Genomic DNA, 20,853 nt, shown 5'->3' with positions numbered 1-20,853 from the left:
TAATAATAGATATTTTTAATAAACAATAACTTTCATAGCTCAAAATGATGCAAAAACAGAAGATAGAATGTCCAGTAGTGTTTGTGTGCTGTATACGAGGGAGTTCTAACAAATTGTACTTTGCTGCAATAGTGTTTAGTTCTACAATACACAACTCTTAAGCACATTTTAAGATCTACAATAATTGTAAAACTAATTTCCTTTTATTGCACCACCTCTGAGAATGGCCACAAAGGGCCAAAACGTGTAAGACTACATGTCTAATTTGATCTCTTATATTAAATGAGTAACACTGGATTGCTTGATATCCCAATAATTTCTGAAATTGTAATGGTGAATATGACAGGTACTAAAATTTGTTAGATGAGATTCAAATTTAGGAGGGTTAAGTTTGCTTCTGGTGAGTTGTTGTTTAATCTTTAGCTTCTTATTTTAGAGTTTGTATCAATGCAATGAAGATTACTATTCCCAGTTCACCAGTGGACTATAAGTGCAGTGATGAGGACAAGTAAAAATGAGAGCAGGAGCCTACACAAAGGAACATCAGGTCAGTATTTAAATACTGTACTCATAATAAGTTATGAAATGATGAATGGGTTATTATTGCAACATCATTAATTAAAGTGCATGAATTGGCTCTTATTAAGTAACCATAAATGACCTCAACTGTCATGAGTCAGTGGAAGTCGCAGTATTTATGTTATGACACCAAAAGAACTGAATTAAAATGTAAAAATATATGCATGTAGTACGAACATGAATACTAATTTTATTGTCTGCCTGCAAAATTGGTTCTTGTGGTCCAAGATGTTTACAAACAGAGGTATCTTGTTTCATCCTACTGTTTTGTTTTACTTCCTTTTGTGAATGTGTAATGTGACAAATATGTCACATGAAGACCTTTTTTGCTTCTTTCTGTGGGCTGCAGTTAAAGAAATACTGGGTTTTTGGACTTTGTCCATCATCGGGTATTCTAAGAACTAGAGAACACAGCATTTCAGAAACTGGGTTTGTTACCATCTTCAAGTGAGTGGGGGATACCTACTTTTTTGGGTCCTGCTGAAAGAGCTAGGGGGCACGCGGTAGCGTAGTGGTTAAGGCACTATGCTACAAGTCAGAAGGTCGCGGGTTCAAATACAGATGAGATCATTGGATTTTTTCCAGTTGACCTAATCCTTCCAGCAGTACTATGGCCCTGGGGTCCACTCAGCCTCTAACAGAAATGAGTACCAGGAATTAAATAAATAATTTTCCTGGGGAGTAGAGCGCGGCCGGCGCGTAAGGCTGACAACCTTACCACCATCTCTGAGCCGATTGTCTAGATAGTGTGGGACCCTTAACATCTCACAACCCTATGGGCCTTCATGGCCTGTTACAGGGATAGCTTTACTTTACTTTTTTACTGAAAGAGCTAACCTCAATCACTGGACAACCCATGTCTGAATAACTATAGCTACGTAAATACCTGAGACCAGGCTATGTTAAAACAAACACCCAGTATTTCTGAGTGTTATACACCATCATCAGAACCCTTTAGAATCTATCTACATTTAAAGCTTTACAACACAGAAACAGTCTGGCACTTAGCATTTTTTTATAAAATTTAAATTTTAGACTGCTGATTACTGGCCTACAGCATGTAAGTTTGGTGGTTGGATTGTTATTTTGCCCTCAAAATGGCCAGCAGCCTTCTGTTTGACATGCTTTTACATTATCAGCAAGGGTGACTGCACACAGCGCTGTCATTCTCAGGTTAAGTGTGAAATGGAAGCCCTCCTGGCATGTCAAGGTAGCAGCACCATGAGAGCTCATGGGCTGATATGCATAGTAAAGAGGTCAATCACAGAAACAGAACAATGATTCTAGTCTGTGTTCCTAGAAAGTTATATTAGAAACATAAGTCACAGCAGATTCACTTGAATGTCTTGGATATGAGGGTAGACTGGGAAATTACTTTCATGAACACTGAACTGCCAGCAAAAGTTTAGTTTTGAGGCTCTGCACCTTCTGCTGTACAGTACCAGTTTGGCACCAAGTGACTGCCAACTGTTTGGGCTGCTGAAACAGCATCTTGTTGCTGTCAGTTCAAGTCAGATTTTAAGATCATGGAAGTAGCAAGAGCATAAACTCCTGGCAATGGGCACACAGTTCTTCCAAGACAGTGTTAATGGACTGTGTGTACCATTGGCATAAATGTCTCAGGCTGTGAGGTAAATATGTGGAAAAGTGACTTTAGTGTGTACTACAATCTTTAATGTGTAATATACTGGTTTTATGTAAGATCTGAGAAAAATAAATGCATGAGAGTAACTAGTCATTGTGTGCCTTTATTCATAAGAACAATGAATGTGGCAGTGGTGCAACTACATCTCATAAATGCTGGAAAATTGAAATATGTATCATATCACATAATTTTAAAACCACATAAAAATAAACCGCACAAAAGGAGACTTGACTGTATAAAGGGAAAAATACCAATCATATATGTATTAAAAATAATTTTGGGTACTAATTTTTTAGAATTTATTTTTATTTTGCCCAATTAAAATTGAATTTGTTTTGAAATTTTCAAACCAGATAATAGTGAAGCCGGACTATGTGAGGTATTATATTGTAACGTGTTTGGAGTAGATACTTCTATGGCAACGCAACAAGAGAAGGCCGTTGAGTACCAACGGATGAGACGAAACACGTTACCGCTGTAATCTATAGATATCGCTCCCGAAGCAACGGATTGCCAAACAAGTGAGATTGAACCTTGGCGAATGGTGTCTCGTATCCAGTCCGCAGAACACCTATATAAGTTGACCATCAGTCGCAATGAAGGCGAAGAGGGGAGTGGATATATAGATCCACATTCTCTTGACCTGGGCACTAGCTGGAAGTGAGTGGTCAGCTTCACGTCCCAGCGCCTTTACACCTGGGGAAAGGACCCCCAGTACCCATTGAATGGGAGGTTGGATGAACCCCAGAGCCAGCCTGGATGATTTGGAGAAGAGAAAATTCTTGACCCTACCGGCACTTGAAGTCCGACCTCTTAGTCGCCCTGCCCATAGCCAGTCACTATACTGATTATGCCATGCCAACTCCTCATAGAATGCTATGTGAATTATGAAATGAAAGAGCTTTAGGAACTGAATATGAAGCTCAGGAGGAAAACAGTTTTTTCTTCAGAATTTGAAGATGAATTAGCAAACTACTGTGAAGTTATGGAAGAGAATTTTTTTTAGTTTCCTTGCTTGTGATGTAAGGTACTTTGCATTTCACCAGCTGCAAAGAATAATCCCCAAAGTCCTTTCATATAAGAAAAAGAAAGAGAGGAAAAGAAATGGATAAGAGGTTTCCTGAACCACCATCCAAATTTTCCCACTGGGAAACCTGAGACTGTGTCATTAGCTAGGACCAAGGGATTCAGAGAAGGGAAGGTGCACACAGTTTAAAGATTCTTCTTCCAGAATTATGAAAAATACATTTTGGTCCCCAGTGCAACCTGAAACCACTTGAGGTTCAATGTACCACTTCTCATAATTTTCTACAGGAAGAATATGAAAGGAGAAATATATCATGGGACACTCCGAGGAATGATGTCTTCCTGACATATGTCAGGATTGATGCATGTCAACATTTTCACCAAGTAGTTCTTTCATTTTCTTAAAGTTGTTAAGCAACCTATTGACAGTCCAATTGTTTTAATAGTGCCAGTGACTAGATATCTTGCAACGATAATAAATAAACTTTCATTTTTTACATCCTCAGCCTAATACTTTTCCATTTCACTGAGCCATAGAAAGTATAGTTACTTTGTTACTTTTTTATTATATAATTTTGTAAAACAGAGTATGGTTATACAGCAAAGTAAGAAATTTTATTTTCTATCTGTGTGTTTTTTACTTTCATATTATGGTAAACAGTCATCCAGTATTAGGAACCAGTGTTGCCCAATTTTAGAACCCTCTTTTACCTGCCATGATTTTAGGCAACTTTAGTTTACTGTTCTTGTCTCAATGCATTGTATTTTTAAATAAAGACAAATAAGGAAATTAAACAGGGAATATTAATTGCATATATCCAGATTTTGGTTTTACACTAAAAGCTGTGCTCTAATAAAAAGTATCCAGTATTCGGGTCTCTTCCTATAAGTGCATTTACAATTGGACTTTCAAAAAGGAAATCAGATACACATTTCTGACATTTTAATGGTGACAGTGAATGAGCTGATCTCTTTGACCAAAATGATCAATACCAGACATTTTATCCTGGCAGTGATCCATCTCCTTGAGAACATTTCACTTCTAGGGAATATTTGCTGCAAATGCTGTAGGCAGGCCTACATGCTTTGTGTCTGTCCATTGTTGATATGAGGTATTGAATTGAATTGAATTTATTTACCTTCCGCAAATCCAGTACAGGTGAGACACCATAGGATATGGAACAAGTCAAGTTAGAATACATAGTATCTATACAATAATACAGTAATATTGCAATTAAATGAGGTAAACTTCTAATACTTATAATACACATTAAACAATGATCAAGAAATTTATCAAAATTTATCATGGACTAAAATAAAATAAAATTTCCATTAAGACATTCATTCATTACTCATTCCATTAATCAAGTGCGTCAAATTAAAATGCATATAAAAGAGACACTTATCATACAAAATTCACTTATTAAAACAATCAAAAACAGTAGATTAGTCATATAAAATAAGCATAAAAATAGTTGACAACTTCAATGTTGATACTTGAACATATTCCTCCATTCCACATCTTATTTTTTGACTTAATCATTTTAGAGTTTCCTCCTAGTTGGTCACAAAATAAAGACACTACATCAGTTTCAGAGATATAAAGAAGTTGTGAAATGTGAGATGGCACTACAGATAAGTTAGTGATTCACTTAATATTCTCACTACACTACATCCTCCCTCTACATGTTCAGCTTGTTTGCCTGTGTAGACTTCAAACTGAGACATGTAGTTTCTTTTGAGGATAATCTCTTGACCAACTAGAGTGGCATACATTGCTTCAGTGTTGAACTCCTTTTGAACTTTACCATGTTATGCTTTTTATTCAATAGACAAATACATTTCAAGCAAAAATTTAGCTGGATAAATGAATGTATTGTTGTTTGTAATTGTTGATGATGTTCCTAAGCTGTGATTGATAATTTCACCCACTATATTTGGTAATTCTAATGGCATATAAGTGTCTTATGTCATTCTTAATTTCTTTATAATTGTTGTTGACTCGATTGTTTCTTTCCAATCAAGTCTTTTTATGATGAGTTCTATATCCCATCTGGATTTGACAACAGATCAATGAAACTATGAACTATGTATGTATGTATGTAGTCATCGGCTGGCTAATATAAGTGGTACACATTCATTGTTGAAATATTCATTCAGGAGCTTTGTTAGAGGTCCCAGTTTCTGCAGTTTATCAGAATTAGAATAATCATTATTTGGAGCCAGTGAGTTGTCATTTTCATGAAAATCTTCCAACAACTTCATGAAAACCTTTACTGGCATTGTTTCTGATATTGGCATTACACAGAACAATGATGTACTGAGATATTGGGTTTTCGGACTTTATCCATCGTCCTGGTTTTTAAGATAACTAAGAAAAACACGACAGTGATTGAGGCTAGCTCTTTCTAAGGGACCCAACAGAATAGGTGTTTCCCCTCACTTGAGGACGGACACAGATCCAGTTTCCAAAACGTCTTGCGTTTCTTAGTTATCTTAAAAACCAGGATGATGGATAAAGTCCGAAAACCCAATATCTCAGTGTGTTGTACACCATCGTCAGAATCCTATAGTAACAGCAATGATGTAGTTGATTAAAACACGTCTATAATTGACACTTCATGTAATGGAAACCATAAAGGATACAACCAGCCTACCAAACTGATGGATTTACATTATTGTATGCAGTTCATAGAGGTTGCTTTTGCTGTCTGACAAGGTTGACTGCTTAGGTCATATTGATGTATGTCTGCAGATGAAATCAAAACTGCTGTCCTGAGAGATGAATGGCCAGGTTTAGGGTGTATGATTGGTGGAATTATGTACTGTCATCATACCAGGCTAATGAGTTTTGGATTAGTTTGAGGTAAAGGACAGAAACACTGATTAGAAGTATTCATTCATTTTGTGCTGGGGATCTATATTCACTGGCAGTATGGGTTAGCATGAAGTTTCATGATGGTAGGCATGCTATTTGAGATAGAAAAATGAGGTCAGGCATGGCAAACAGGGATTCGGTGTCTTTATTGGCCATAAATGGCAGAACACCATTGAAATTACACTGAGGCTATTGCATTCACTCATGTAGGTGAGTCAAATGAAAACTGTAAAACTGAGATAAGAATTCAAAATATCGCCCCATTGTCCTATAAGATAGCAGACATGTTACCAATGCTATAAAGAGTATCCTATAGGTGGCAGTATAATGCAGACAGACAGACAACCACAAGGGTTTTTTTTTCTAGAGGAATCCATACACTTTATAAATGTTGGAGGACCTGTATTGAAAATAATATAGTTGTGTACCACTTTCATTCAATAAATTAAATTTAAAAAAATTTTTACAGTTTTCATTTGACTTACCCTCATATCATCCCACACACGCATATTACCATGAAGGATTCAAGGTGGAGTTTCATATTCTTATCCATAATGATGATTTGAGAACACTAAATATCACCACTTTTACACCATTGACATGTTGACTTTGTTGTTATGCTCAAAAATGGTTAAGAGTTGAATTAGTGTGTTTGTATAGGTCAGTTGGTGGTTAGTTGTTGGAAGACTTTGTGGTTTGTATGTAAGTAAACAGCTGTTTTGTTGGCCACTGACTGCTTCAGATCACAACCCAAAGACAATGGTATCTAATCCTATAGCTTTGTTCGTTTTGGTTACCAGCTTCTTAGCAGAAGGAAACTTTCTTCTTTCATTCAAAGAAAAAAATTATGTCACAGAACATTTTTGTCAAAATAGTCCATACCGATCACAATTTTCATTTTATTCCAACTTTTAATTTAAAATGCACATATCCTCTTGTATTAAGCAAAATTTTCCATCCTTAACAATTCTCAGTCTAACACATCAAGCATCTATGTTGTATTTTTAACACTTGGCAATATCTGGAACTGGGTGACCATTTTGATTTATTTGAGGTTCTAACAGTGGTGGTTATGAAGAGTACTGTCTCCTGGGATATAGCGCTGTGTAGCCTGTCAAGGTAGACGATATTTTCCTTCAAAACATCAGTTGACTTTTAATATGCTGCACAGTGTTATATCTCAGAAGATAGTATTCTTCTAGGTGATCATTGTCTGCATTTCACTAGTAGCTAGACACTTTAACACCTGTAGCTCTGGCTTGTTTATGTAAAATCTGGCAACTGCTTTGCTAGCCTTCAGTGTTCATACATACAGTAACATTCCAGTGAGAAACCAAGGACCTTACAGTTCAGTAGGTCCCATGACAGTGACATGCTGATGTGTGCCATCTTCATCACATGGTCTTCTACATAGACCACCAGCATTCTTGAGACCTCATTTGGTTGTGGAAATGCTCAGGTTGACACCATTGTTTTCCTTCATTTTGGGGATAATCTAGCGACTTTCTAAGACAAGAACTTGACCATTTTGTCATTTGTGGTGGTAGGAATCTTTGGTCCTCTTAATTTGAGAGTGCAGTGTACAAATGCCATGAGCACAGATACTGGTGTTCCCAGGTGGGCAACCATTCTGGTACCAACAGCACTGAAGGGGGGGTTATGTAACATTTTGTGTGCAGAAACACTGGTGATCCTCTACTGTACTTATGGCATCACATTCCATAAGATAGTACCCTTCGTATTCACTACTGAGAGAACCTCAGGTCCACAGGAAACACAGATCAACACAGAACCAAACAATGCTTGGAATAATAATAATAAAGAGGTTGTATAAGTTTGTTATTTGTGAGTACTGGAATTGTCTGTATTTGTAGTCAAGCTGCTTTGTGGGATGCAATTTGCTGTATCTGTTGTGTAACAGTTGACCAGCTGATACTCATTTCATTAAGCCACAGGAGCATAAGTCATAGTTCTGTGCTTATGACCAACTTTTTGCTGAAGAACTGTGAATGATTTGTCACCTTTTCCTGAACTATAGAAAGAGTGTAGTTTTGAGAGAGAGAAGGAGGAAATGTCCTTTATATAAGCGAGGATAGGCACATGTACTATTGACAGTGGTAGCAAAACATATACCATAAAGTTGATGAAGTGTTCATTAATCAGAAAAAATTAATATGTTAATTTTACATTGTAATGGAAAACTATGATAAAAATTTTCATTGGTATATGTTACAATATGATGGTGTGAAAGAGGAGGTCAGCAATAGCATTGCTTATTTGTTTACAGTTTAATGACTCATCCCAACATTTTATTCACTTTTTGGGGCAAAATTTGCAGTATCTGGAAGTAAGCATAGTCTCTGGAACAGAAATAACACCAGCATGTTTCCTGCATCTAATGCATATCTATAATATTATCATAAAATGTATCTTTCAGTAAGAATAATTTATTTCTTTATATCACTTTGATAACATGTATTAATTTAAAAGACTTTGAAGTCCCAATTTTTTCTATCACTATGAGAGCAATATTAATTATCTGTATACAGGTAGCCTTTGTTTTTAGCAATTTAAATTGTGTCACCCATGAACGTATGTATAGTTAGAACTTACTAATTAGAACTAATTGGGAATGAAACCTTGTCCAAATTAGTGAAAGTCCAACTTATGGCCCTACTAAAGAAAATATGTTCAGGGAAGTTATGAAATGGACTTCACATGTCTGTTTAGGCAATATAACTATTTTGAAACTTAGAGTGCATATCGTAAAATAAATTACTTACTAATATTGAGCCCACATTTAAAAAATTAACTTATTTTGGTTTGTGTTCTTTTTTATTACTATTTTACTACATCTTACCTCATTTCTCTCAGCATTAGGTAATATTTGTTGTGTTGTGGGTTAGAGTCAAGGAAACTGATGATGAGTTCAGGTTTTGTTTCACTTCTGAAAATTTGAACTTTGCACATATTTCTTCTTTTTCTTCATATTCTTCATCTTCTTCACTTGGATCATCCTCTTTAGCATGTTGTGCAGTTTCTTCTTCAGTGAGATTTTGGTATCTGAAGTCCTCCTAGTCTTTATTAAGCCAGTCATGAACATCATTTGCATCAGATTCAAATGCTCCATAAAAATCTTCTTCTTGGGTGTCTTCAAGATCATACTCTGGTTGTTCATTGTTAATGAGTTTGTTCCATACATTTTTTAACCTTTTTGCTTTAATCTAACTCCAGCTCTTGGCCCAGTTGTAAATTGCACTTCATCTTTTGTATTCTGTCAGTCTCAGTAGTGATTTTGTTCCCTGCTGTCTTCTCCAATATCATCATCAAAAATCCTTTCATTTTCATCTAAGCTGTTTGTGCCAGTATAAGTACTTGCAGGTCAGAATTACCCCTTGGTTCATAAATTTGACAAGGAAGGAGGCGTTTGGAAGGGAAGGAGATATTTAATTTTCCCATCCTTGCTTCTCAGAAAATTGGCTGAGAAGTGAGCAGGAACATTGTCCAGAGCAGAAAGGCTTTCACGTTTTTAGGCTTCATGTTTAAGTTCATACATCTGGTGTTTCTTGACCTCAGGTACAAAATGGTTATGAAACCAGTCAGCAAACAACTCTTGTGTTGTCCTTGCTTTCTCATTGGACATCTAAATGATTGGTGGGTCTTTTATGATGTGCCTTAACAGTCGTGGTTTTACTGACTTACCAATAATAACTGATTTTAGGCAATGAGATCCATCTGCTTTGGCAGACACATGTGCTGTTAAGTGTTCTCCTCTTACTGGGCAGCCAACAGAATGTTTTTGCTTGTGTCACTAGTAAACAGCCTGATCAATCTTGTTCTGCTTGGGACCAGTTGTTTGTTTCCACTTTCCAGTTTAATCATTACACTATTTAGCACAAATTTCAATGTTCATTTGTGTTTGTTTTTATCATGTAATGTGGACCTCCTTACACATTCATTGAATTGCCTCCTACAAAGAACTCAACTGACTCCAAATGACCTTTGCTGTCCCCTATAAACCTTCAGCACGGACCGTTCAGAAAACACAACCTCCATTGTTGAAACATGTTTACTGAACCATTGCATAGCGACAATTGTGGCACAGACTCCATAGAAAGCCAGATACATGATAGCCATCTTGCCAGCCATTGGCACTGACTTTTGCCTAGCAATGAACTATAAACATTCATCCTATTGTTGAATGTGCTTACATGACTGAAGGTTGTTTACAGGTCGTTGCCTAGAAACACTCTGACCATCCACGATTAGTGCGCTTATGCGACTGAAGGTTGTCTACAGGTTGTTGCATAGAAACACTCTGGCCATACACGATTAGTGCTCTTACGCGACTGAAGGTTGCCTACAGGTTGTTGCCTAGAAATGCTCTGGCCATCCACGTTACAGTATGACTATTTTGACTGCTGTCCCAGAGTGACTCTGTTTTGTGTTGCTGGGGACAAACCATGACAGGGGAAGCTAGAACATGAGAATACAGATAAAGTTATATAAATCCCTTGTATCAGAACATGACCTACAATAGTCTTCAGAGTCAGGCCAAGCTATAATCTGCTGCTATATGTCAGTCACATTTCTGGTTCCGTTGGAATCTGTGACAGTTGATTTAACTTGCTTGGAGGACAGAAGGAGGATGGATCCAATGGTGGTTGTCATTCCACCTGATAATACAAATAATGACTCAATAAAATTGATACATTAATAAGAATGACCATCATCAGACTGAGTAACAAATTTACTCATGAAAAATCTTGTTTTACTACACGTGGGTGGATATTGCATAGTGGTAATACCTGCACAGTGTCCTGAGATCTACCAGCATATAGTGTAAGAATTGTGGATGATCATGGTTCATCCAGCATATTCACCAGAGCCATACATCCATTTTTGTGTTACTGGAAGTTGGAAAAAGAACTGCAAAATCATCATTTTAGATCACTTAATGATTTCAGCAATGTCACAAATATATCCAATAAACTGCCTTGCAAATAATGGCAGTTATCATTCTGTTCATCATTGTTTACCATTGTGATAAGGAAGTAATAGCTAATTAGTTAATATATGGCAATGTCAAATACTGTATAGTAATTTTTCATTCTAATATAAATACAGATTAATCTGGATCATAAAAAATAAGCATAATAACACAACTGAGACAAAATATCTTCATTTTGCTTTCCACAGCAAGTCATTTATTTTAGTATGATAAATCAAAAGCGTTACATATTGTATGCCTACAGTTAAGCAGGCATAATGACCTGTTTCAAAATTTCTATCGGTCAATGCTTTGCAGGATATTTGTTTGTGATTCTGTATTTATATCAGCAGCATTATCTGCATTCAAGGGCTAGGTCATTTGAAGCTTAGTGTGGTAGTAGACCATCTCTCTCACCACAGTATGCTTTTGTCTCTCTGTTCTGCTTCTGTTTGCAAACCAATTCTCTGGTTATATGGAATTCTGGGGCTTATCACTGCCACATCATATCCAAAGTGTTACAATATGAATGTACCTGAATTGGTAGGAGTATCATGTCTCACTCCCATTTTGAAGGTATCTTGTTCATATCCTGGCCAGGAATCAGGTCTCTTGATTAAGATTTATCATGAATTTCAAATGTTCCTTTTGGCACATCCCAGTGCATAATACTAATTGGCCAGAGTTTTTCCTGTAACATATTTACTGATCTTCCAATAACAATTCTGCTGTTGTATTCATTCCTCACTATAGAATATCATCAGGAGATAAAGAGGTGGTCCTGCAGAATGGGGGCTGGCCAGAGGACTAACAACTTACTGTAAGATAACATTTTACAAAATGCTAAATGGCCTCAGGCTTTGTGGGATCTTGTGGCAATGTTGAACCTTTGGGTTTGTTAAAGGTAGAGAGATTTTTGTCTAGACTGTTTGAGCAACAGCTTCAGGACCGTTTATATATTCTTTTCCATTTCTATTAATGTAAGATATGTTTTGGCACATATGTACTGTTATCACAATATTTAAAGAAAATGAGTTCAACATGAGTCAACACAGATTTATATTTAAACATAAAGAGTTGAATATTGTTGTGATTCTCATATGCATTTAGAAACTTGTTACTTGGTCTCTGGCATTAAGGTAGGAACAGAGACTGAGGGTGTTTGAGAACAGGGTGCTGAGGAGAATATTTGGACCAAAGGGAGATGAAGTGATAGGAGGTTGGAGAAACCTGCATAATGAGGAGCTTCATAACTTGTACTCTTCTGCAAGTATGCTTATAATGATCAAGTCAAGGAGGATGAGGTGGGCATGGCATGTAGCAAGATTATGGGGAGGAGGAATGCATATACGGTATTGGTGGGAAAGCCAGAAAGAAAGAGACCACTGGGAAGACCAAGGTGTAGATGGGTGGACAATATTAAAATTAATCTTAGAGAAACAGAATAGGATGGTATGGATTGGATTGATCTGGCTCAGGATAGGGACCAGTGGAAGGCTCTTGTGAACACAGTAATGAACCTTCTGGTTCCGTAAATGCTGGGAAGCTCTTGAGTAGCTAAGCAATTTGTGACTTCTCAAGAAGAGCTCAGCTCCATGAAGTTTGTTAGTTAGAAACATGTTTAAATTTCAGTGTTGACAGTGTGAGTAATAACTGTGATAGTGATCAATGTCTCTCTATCTATCTATGACTCTACAGCCCTTTGTTGGACCTTGGCCACGTTTTCAGTTTCTTGATATTTTACACAGTCAGTAGGACTCCTTAGATGGGGGATGAACACATCGCAAGGCTGTTGCTTGCACACTGGACAGCACAAACATAGAATAAATGCACACAGACATCCATGCCTCAAGTGGGATTCGAAAACATGATCCCAGTGTTTGAGTGGGCAAAGACAGTTCATGCCTTAGACCACGCAGCAATTGTGATTGGCACTGGTCACTGTCTGGTTACTGCAAAAGTTAGGGAGAGAATGACAATAAGAAATGAGGAACACAAAAATTTTTATATAGAGAGATTTCATCTCAAGAACCTAAATGAGGTAGAAGGCAAAGAACAGTAGCAGGTTAAAATCTCAAAAAGGTTTGCATCTTTGGAAAATTTAAATGATTATGTGGGTATCAGTAGAGCTCAGGAAACTGTTGGGGGAAAATAGAGGATTTCAGCCAGTGAGGGTCTAGATTATTACAAGCTGAAGCAGCATAAGCCATGGTTTGACTGAATATCTTCAAAATTATTAGATCAATGTAAACATACGAAATTGGAGTTACAGGATCCAAGCCAAATAAAATGGGATAAGCTGAACAATAAGACGTGAAGTGCATAGAAATTTCTGGAACAAAAGAGGTAATATCTTAAAGATAAACTTAATTAGCATGCACCATGCTTATATGGAGGAACAGATGAATTTTGAAAGTTACTCCCCTGGAATTAACTCAGCAGTGGTTGAGATTGCAATAAAATGGGACGCGTCTGCATATGGTTTTTGCTGTTGATGTCAGTCTATTAGGAGATAGCATAAACACTATAAAGAAAAAAGCAGAAACTCTTATTAATACTAGCAAGGAAGTTGGTCTAGAAGTAAATATGGAGAATAATAAGTGTATTTTGCTGTCTCATCACCAGAATGCAGGACAAAATCATGACATAAAGAGAATTAAGAAATCCTATGAAAGTGTGGCGCAGTTCAAATATCTGAGAATGACAGCAACAAATCAAAATTCAGTTCAGGAGGAAATTAAGAGGAGACTGAATTGGGATAATGCTTGGTACCTTTCAGTCCAGACAGTTTATTGGATATATTCGTGACATTGCTGAAATCATTAAGTGATCTAAAATGATGATTTTGCAGTTCTTTTTCCAACTTCCAGTAACACAAAAATGGATGTATGGCTCTGGTGAATATGCTGGATGAACCATGATCATCCACAATTCTTACACTATATGCTGGTAGATCTCAGGACACTGTGCAGGTATTACCACTATGCAATATCCACCCACGTGTAGTAAAAGAAGAGGTATAATTTTGCCTTGATCTCAGACATTAAGGAAAGAATATAGACTGAAGATGTTTGAGAATGTAGTACTAAGGAGACTGTTTGGACTCAGGAGAAATGAAATAATACAAAGCTGGGGAGAACTGGGTAACGAGGAGCTTCGTAACTGGTACTCTTTGCCAAATGTAATTAGAATGATCAAGTCAGGAAGTATGAGAGGGGCAGGGCGTGAAGAATGCATGAGATAAACGGAGCATACTTACAGAATTTTGGTAGCAAAATGGAGTAGATGAGAGGATAATGAGCCTTTTAAAATGGATTTTAGAGAAACAGGATGGATTGGTATAGGCTAGATTAATCTGGCTCAAGACAGGGACCAGTGGAAGTCTCTTTTGAACATAGTGACAAAATTTTAGTTTCCATAAAACGTTGGAAAATTCATGAGTAGCTGAGGGATCATTGGCTTTTCAAGGAGGACTCAGCTCCATAGAAATTGTTACTTAGTGTAAGTAGTTATTTTTCACCTTCTCCTTGCAATTTATCATGTCTTCTCTTCTTCTTGTTTTTTGCTTTATTGTCATTTGTAATTTTATATAAAATATTTTTGTGAGTTTGGATTAATATTCGTGTATTGATGCTCTGAAGTGCTTGTCAGCAGTCTGTACCTATATCACCACATGAGTTTAGACTTGCTGTGGTACAAGAGTTTATAATCATGATGCAACCACATTATCTTGGAGGCACGTGGTGGGACATAGTTGTGTTGAATTCCCTAAAGTTCAGCAGTCTACGTGCTGGAACTTGTGACCGAGTAAAATATATCTTAGTTTATATAGACAGAAAGATACATACGCGAATAACTTGTTTTGGTCAGAATAACACAAGGTGATACTGCAATTGAGAAATAATAATTTATTTCTGAGGAAGGTAGTTAAGATAGGAGAGCGAAATTTGTGTGTTTGTGTGTATGTTGGAGGAGAAGAAATTTTGAACTATTATATTTTGAAATTAAAACAAAAGACTTGTTTAATATGTATTTTTCTCAGGTAACCAGATAATGTGGTTACCGCCGACATGCTTAGTGCATAAATAGATGACGAGTAATCAAAACAATTTCTGAATTTCATGTTCTTCCTCCCTCAAAATAACTAATAGTCATACCAACCTAATTCACCTCAGCCTGTTTCCAAACGGCCTGTTCTAATATGCTTCTTTACATCTGTATTTATAAGAATTTTCATCAGATTTCATTTAATGATTGCCTTCTTTTTCTTACTTCAAATGCAGCTTGTATACTGTCAGGGACGAATCCCTTGGCTGAGTTCTGTAATGAATTTATTCAGTACTTCCAGGGGATCGGCCAAGAAGGTTAGTACAGAGGAAATTACTGCACGCTTGTATTCGGGAAGTATCCAGTTTGAATCTTCTTTGGGTAACCAACCATTCAGAATGGAGGACTTACCATAATTTTCTCAAGGACATTATTCCCAAAAGGCATAGAACTGCTTGCTTATAAATCCTTACCCCTCATCATTCTTACAATTTTTCTACCATACTCGACTCTCTGCAATCGAAATAGCTCCATTAAATAATCTGAAAATCAGTCAAATCGAGCGTGCTTTTAGTAGCTGTAACTGGACTGCGAGTTGGTTTCATAATGTCCATCCATTACATCAGTTTGTTCTCGTATTATATTTTGAAACTCTGTAAGAGTACATGATGTGAACATAATATCTTGCGTTAATAATGAAGAAGTAAACATATGACAGTGAACCAAGATGAACTAAGTCGCAGACAGATTGTGCTATCTGCACGACTCACTATGAACTTGTAAATTCACTGCTTTTCGATTAGTCACTGTCCGATATTGCAGCATAAGTTCATACAAGGAGATTCTGTGAGAGCCTGCCGCAAATCGCTCGACCGATCCGGCGGGAGGGGCACAATGTAATTGCGTTAACTCGCACGGCACGGGTTCGGACACGGCGTAGTCGACAAGCCAATGGCCTGTACATATTGCAGTATCTCTTCAATATTACCTATATAAATCTTTTAACGGCTACTGTGAAGCGAGTTCATGTCTTATGTGCCTGTCAACAGTAGATAATATAGAGTCGTTGCTGCTCTATTAAACATTCAGTCAGTAGCGTTACTTTTTGTATCGAAATGACATGAATTGTACATTGAAACAGCTATTAATGCAGAGTACCCACGTGACAAGGAAGGAGAAGGTTCTGGCACAATTTCTAGGACGTCACAAAATATATGGAGTTGTAAAAACTTATACGGACATAGATGATCTTGAAAAAGAAAGAATGTAACGAAAGCGACGGGTGCTCACTGCAGAGAAACGGCGTGAAATCGGCGCTAGACTTAAATATTGTCATTGAAAATCTCTTACGCGCTTTGCACAGGAGATAGAGGTCTGAAGTCTCCAGTTTCAGGTTTGCTTCGTTTCCGAAAAGGACCTTCAACGAATGAATGTGATTATTTTAAGGAGGTGTAAAGAATGAGTGTTCAAAAACAGGGTCGATTTTCGGCACCTTTTGAGAACTGTGGGTTTCGTTTGTGATATGTTGACCTATCAACCCGCCAATTGCACTCTCGCGTCAGAATAACTGTGGAAGCAATTGATGTAATGAGCTTGTCTTCCTTCCGCTGGACTGAGTTAACGATACTCCAGAAGCTCTCAAGTAACTAAGCTGACTGGTTTCCCCTACAGAATCAATCTGGAATAAAAGTGTAACTGTCCTACCATCTTCTTTGGTGACCGTGCCATAGCTCAGGGCTAGTCGCCGCCATCCCTCTGAGGCGGTCCGTGTTCGAGCCAAAGTCAAGACATGTTCGATTTGTGGTGGACTAAGTGACATTGGGACATGTTTTCTCCGAGTATTTCCGTTTCCCTTGCCAATTCTCATTCAGTCTACTGCTTCACACTTATCCGTGGCTGGTACAATAGGCCAGTAGTGGTCGACGTACCAAGTGGACTGTCTCTCACCCCACCTCAAGAAACTAAACAAAGAAATTACCATGTTCTTCCTAACTGGTGAGCCGTGTGCAATGAAAGCGCAACTCTGTTCCAAATTAGGTCGCCATTTTCGAACTTACACGTTGTGTGGACAGGCTTCCCCGTTAACCCTACTCTCCCCACTATTTTCATCCCTGCTGTGAGCGGTGTATCTCAGAATCAAGTCATTTCTTGGGGAGGCACCATACTGGGAATTTGGTAGTAAATTTGAGGCTGGGTAGGAGTTCTGAAAATTTTTGGTTTGCTGCCGCCTACCGAGGTAAATTACAATTGGTTTACAAAAATGGGGGTTTTCATCTCGGGATGGCAGGCGACGATAGGGCACTATGGATTGTTGATATTTTTTCGCGTATTGTTTAATTTCTCATTCCTGAAGTTGGTCCAGTTCGTATGTTGGTTATTATTAATATTGTTGCGTGTATAAGTGACTATAGACCGGGTTTGGATTGGTGACCGATTATAAACTTTAACTACAAAACAACTATAACATTATCGCGGTTTCCACACTTTACAGTTCACTAGAGCACACAGTCTAGTGTTCTCAGTCTGTTACTAGACGTTTCCTGGTGATTGTTCCAACAGTAGCTACTCCTCTGCCTCCGACTCGAGCCTTCTCTTCGCAGAATCCTGTACAGAACTGACTATCAACTGACTAAGATCCATTACTTACAACATTTGGGCACGGACTACATAGAAATACTCCGTTTCCATTCTTGTTGTCCAGCTGTTACACTATTAAAAATTAGCTGCTTATCAAATGCAGTATGTTTACCGAGCCGTTACCCTGAAACGGTTGCTGTTTACAGAGTCATCAGTCAGCAAGAGGTCTATACGCTACAGTATTTCTATCCAGCTCTCTCAATGGTTACGTTGCACAATTTGATTGGTTAAATTGATTATATAGCCGGTCATGGTAGCCGAGCGGTCTAAGGCATGTACTGTCTTCTCTCGCTTGGAAACCGGGACGTGAGTTCGAATCCCACTCAGGGCATGGATGTTTAGTTTGTTTGTATGCGTTTTTCTGTGTTTGTATACAGGTAGAGGCCTTGCGACGAGCTGACCACCCGCCCAAGGAGTCCTACCGAATGTGTAAGATCTAGAAAAACCGAAGTGAACGGAGAAGTTCATGGAGTTAGGCCTAGGCCCACTGGGGCTGTAGTGCCAAAGAAAAAAAATTGCTTATATGTTTTAATGCCTAAACAGAGAGAGAGAGAGAGACAGAGGGTCAGAGCGAGCAAAATTCTTCAACTTCTTGTTTAGTGCCTGCCACATTTTACGGATCTGTCTCGTATTCGGTATACGGTCACCAGAGTTGCTGATTGAGAGAGGAGAGGTGGGGGTTCGTTTGCATGGTTTCTTCCCTGGCCACGAGTTTATTGTGCTGGGTGCGCTGTGTGTTTTATGGCATGTTCTGCAGTTTTTTGAGCACTGCCATATGCAGCTGAGCTTGGTTCCTATTTGAAAAATGCCGTTTTCTGAGATGTGGCGCCGCGTAGGTCTTGCATGAACCGACGTTTCGGAGTAACGTATCGCCTCCACCTTCAGGGTAGAAGAAAAAATCTGCGAACGAGGAACCAGCGTGAGCAGGTGGCTGCAGAAAGTAGCGATACTTTCCTCCGAAACGTCGGTTTGTACAATATCTACACGGCGCCACATCCAAGAGGACGGCATTCTTCATAGTCACCGCAGTGAAAACCTCAAATCTTACATGGTTCATGTTTATTTGACGCAAAATTTTTTTTCCTTGGCGCTACAGCTCCAGTGGGCCTAGGCCTACCTCCATGAATTTCTCCGTTCACTTCGGTTTTTCTAAATCTTACACATTCGGTAGGACTCCTTGGGCGGGTGATCAGCTCGTCGCAAGGCCTCTACCTGTATACAAACACAGAAAAACGCACACACATAAACTAAACATCCATACCCTGATTGGAATTCGAACCCACGATCCCGGTTTCCAAGCTAGCGAAGACAGTACATGCCTTAGACCGCTCGGCTATCGTGACGGGCTGTTTGACGCAAGTACATTGATGTTTTTCCTAATGCCCTGGATGGATAAGGAATTATTCCTGTGTTCCCTTACCCTACTCTCCTAAAGTAGGCTTTTGAGATCCCCTGCATGTTTGTGTGTCTATGTGTCTCTCCTTATCGTTGCTAGGCAACTGAGTCTCTGCTACGAGAGGAGAAACCGGCCTCTGTGTAGGCGCTCTGACTTAGCAGAGCAGCTCACCTCCTCCTCCTCTTCTAGAAGTGCTGCATATGATTAGAATTAGTTTTGCATGAAGCAGTAACGGATGCATGGACTTGTCCTGTTAGACGACTGGACGGTTCTGCCTTTCGTTGTAGGTACACGTACCTGACTGAGCAGAGGATCTGACTACGGAGGCAATATTGCCAAAGTCAGAATTACTTTACGACTGGCGGTTTACCTCCAAATATTTCATTTTGGCGTCAAGCCCCCTAGACTCAGGACAAAATATTATTGTTTTCAACTGAAACCTCGTGGTCACGGTCATTATGTAACATCCTCTCTGACAAGAGGATGGCGTTGTCTTCTAGGAATATGCTTGGCCTTTCGTCAAGTGTAAGTGCACTTATGGAATGTTATTGAAAATTCTTCCTTGTGCACTATGTGCATGTCCTATGCCAGGTTTTACAATGCAGATCATGCCTATAGTACGCGTTTGATACTACAAGGGCGGCTTAGTCACCTGAATGGTAGCAAGCTTTGGCCACCGCCAAGTATAATCTTGTTATATTTTCAATGTCGCCTTGTCCTACGCTGCGAACATGTCCATTCTCATGATTTTGTATGACTTCTGTTTGTTGCCAGCACAATTTTGTTATATAATCGTATACATAGGAGTCGGGATAGCTCAGTCGGTACAGCAACTGGCTACGGACTGAACCGCCGAGGGCTCAGAGTTCGAGTCCCGGCAGAGTTAGGAATTTCTTCCTCTCCACAGTGTCCGGACCGGCTCTGGGGCCCATCTAGCCTCCTATCGAATGGGTACCGGGGGGCGCTTTCCCCAGAGTTAAATCGGCAGGGGCGTGAAGCTGACCACTCACCTCCAAATTATGCCGAAGTCAAGATAACGTGGATTTATACAGCAGCCCGCCCATACGCCTTCGTGGCGCAGTGCTTAATTAGTTAAGCACAGGGACAACTTTATCTTAACCGTATACATGCCGTGTGCAAATCGGGGACCGGCATGAACTTTAAAGAATTTCCGACGGTGCGGAGAACCTTGTTTTGTAGGCGCTGCAATTTTAAGTAGCTGGAGTCTGCCGCTAATTCCCAGGCGGGGCAAGCACAAGTCATTACTGATCTGATCACTGCCTTATGGTGGGCTAAACTGGCTTGCATTAAGCACGCCTCTTTCTTCAATGTGCCTCTGGACTATTTTCAGAATAAGTTTCTCGAGTAGCTTGCCTGTTTTAGACAAGAGGCTAATCGGACGTAAAATTCGAGGGAATTTGGAGCCCTTATCTGGTTTAGGTAATATTATAAATTTTGCTTCCTTCAAAGGCTTTGAAAAATGGGACAACCGAAGGCAGTCATTAAATACATTTGTCAGATGTACCAGTGGGTTTCTTGGAAGATGCCTAAGGCATTAGTTTGGAATACCATCAACCTGGACGGCCGGGGTTCGATTCACATTAGGGGGAATGTCAAGACAGGCTCTGGAGCCCACCCAGTCCCCTATTCAATGG

This window comes from Cryptotermes secundus, unplaced genomic scaffold (genome assembly GCF_002891405.2).
Source record: "Cryptotermes secundus unplaced genomic scaffold, Csec_1.0 scaffold465, whole genome shotgun sequence".
In the NCBI taxonomy this organism is placed as follows: Eukaryota; Metazoa; Arthropoda; class Insecta; order Blattodea; family Kalotermitidae; genus Cryptotermes; species Cryptotermes secundus.
Note: the sequence above shows the minus strand (reverse complement) of the source record.